At 43.8% G+C, this 2,464-nt stretch overlaps 1 pseudogene across 1 annotated transcript; it reads left to right on the plus strand.

The window, feature by feature from the left end:
• The first annotated feature begins 951 nt into the window (after positions 1–951).
• LOC309660982 (oxidoreductase HTATIP2 pseudogene) lies at positions 952–2,088 on the plus strand (annotated as a pseudogene). The gene has a single exon. The product of its transcript is annotated as an oxidoreductase HTATIP2 pseudogene (transcript).
• Positions 2,089–2,464: the final 376 nt, after the last annotated feature.

Below are 2,464 nucleotides of genomic sequence, written 5' to 3' on the forward strand. Positions count from 1 at the left end.
CCATGTCACAGTGGGAGTAATTCTAGTTTTAAGACATGGATTGGAAAAATCTCAAGCTTCATTTCTTGCAATTTTGCATGTAAGTAGATAAGGAGGTTTAAGAAAAGGTCATTGAAATTACAACCATTTGCTAAAGAAAAAAGTGATCTGTAGCCAAAGCCCCAAGGCTTTATATCTTGATGAGCAGAGTAAGAACAGCTAAATCTGGTTCAAGTCAGCTTTAGGTAAATGATTATTAGATTCCATCAGCCAGTGATTCTGCCTTCTCTCATCCTGTGCAAGAAAAAACAAAACAACTAAACATCCCAGTGCCACACTCTACTTCTCTCAGTATGAAATTAATTTTTGTACAAAAATCATATTAATCCAAAGTATTATAGAAAGACTCCAGATAAGCTTAATTACTCAAGAACCAGTTTGAATACGTTCCATCAAATAGTCTGAACAATCTTAGTTCAACCAAACAGCAAAAAAATTTTCCAAAACCATAGGTAGCTACTGGATACTGCTTTAATTTCTGTTAATTAAAAATGTTTGATCTACTATGGCGGATCTCGGTGTAAGATTCTTAAAAGAAAATAATTAATACATGCAAGTTTGAGATAACACCTAATCTGTAGAGCTTGTGACCTGATTTAATCAAGCTCGACATTATTGTTGACCTATCCAAAAAACGTTTTTTTTAAAAATTGAAATATAGTGGGTGGGTTATTTTTAAAAATTGAAATATGTTAGTTTCAAGTATACTACATAGTGGTTTTACATTTACATAGATTACAAAATGATCACCATGATAAATCTGGTGACCATCAGTCCCCTCACAAGGAACATGGTTAATATTATTATTATTAACCATATTCCTTGCTTTATATTACATCCCCATGGTTTATTTATTTTATACCTGGAAGTCTGTACCTCTTAATCCCCTCTACCTATTTTGCACAACTCCTCTACCCTCCTCCAATCTGGCAAACACCTATTTTTAGATATCACCTGCAAGTGAGGCCGTGCGATATTTGTGTTCGTCTCTCTGATTTATTTCACTTAGCATGATAGCCTCTAGATCCATCTGTGTTGTCAAAAATGCCAAGATTGACGAAGTCGGGTAGGCGCGGACAGGGGAGGGGCCTCACAGAGGCCGGCGAGGAGAGCAAAGCGCTGGGCTGGAGGGACGGCCGGATGTCCCGGCCCGCAGCCCTGAGCGCGGTGGTGGCGGTGGCGGCGCCGGTGGCGCGCTGGTGGCCGTGGCGCGTTGCTCCCGCTGCAGCCTGAGGACGCGGGGCCGGGGGCCGGCTCCAGCATGGCCGAGACAGAAGCGCTGCCGAGGCTTCGGAAGACTTCAGGATGCAGAGTAAATCCGTCTTTATTTTGGGTTCCGGCGGGGAAACCGACAGAATGCTCTTGAAAGAAATCCTGGAGCAGGACCTGTTTTCCAAAGTCACGCTGAGTGGCCGCAGGAAGCTCACCTTCGACGAGGAAGTTTCCAAAAACGTGAATCAAGAAGTGGTGGACTTTGAGAAACTGGATGACTACGCTTCTGCCTTTCAAGGTCATGATGTTGGATTCTGTTGCCTGGGTACCACCATACAAAAAGCTGGGGTGGAGGTATTTGTTCGTGTTGATTGAGATTACGTCCTGAAGGCTGCAGAGCTGGCAAAAGCCGGAGGGTGCAAACGTTTCAACTTGCCGTCCTCTGAGGGAGCTGATAAGTCTAGCAATTTTTTATATCTGCAAGTCAAGGGAGAAGTGGAAGCTAGGGTTGAAGAGTTAAAATTTGATCGTTACTCCATATTTAGGCCCGGAGTTCTATTATGTGATAGGCAAGAATCTCGCCCAGGTCAATGGTTGGTTAGGAAGTTCTTTGGCTCCTTACCAGAATCTTGATCCAGCGGCCGTTCTGTGCCAGTGATGACTGTGGTTAGAGCAATGCTGAACAACGCAGTGAGACCAAGTGACAAGAAGGAACTGCTGGATAACAAGGCCATCCACGACCTGGGGAAAGCTGATGGCTCTCTCAAGCCGTGACCACGCTGGAGAAATGATTTCCAGTGTCAGACTCAACACCTATCACCTAACAGTAATTTCAGGGTCTAAAAAAAGCATGTAGTTTCACTGTTCTCAGTCGCCCAGATCCAATCATATAATGATCGTGCTCTGCATCAGCATTTTAGAGCCTGATTCTACATATGTAGACATCACCCTGGGAGCCTTTCAAAAATAGAGATCCAGCAGCTCCCTGGTGGTCTGCTGTCTCGTGTTTGGCACAGAAATGAGAGATTCATAGGCCCTACCTCAAACTTTCTGAATCAGAACTTGGGGGGTATGGGCACAGAAATCTGTTGTTTTATTTAAGCTTCTCTTATGGTTCTGATGCCACTGGTGGGGAGGTCAGCTTTGAAAGCTTGTCTGCAGAGTCACAGCAGCAGTGCAAACTTTATGTATCATGCAGATGAGTTCTGAACAA

The sequence above is a fragment of the Balaenoptera physalus genome, assembly GCF_965194825.1.
Source record: "Balaenoptera physalus genome assembly, chromosome: 5".
Lineage (NCBI taxonomy): Eukaryota > Metazoa > Chordata > Mammalia > Artiodactyla > Balaenopteridae > Balaenoptera > Balaenoptera physalus.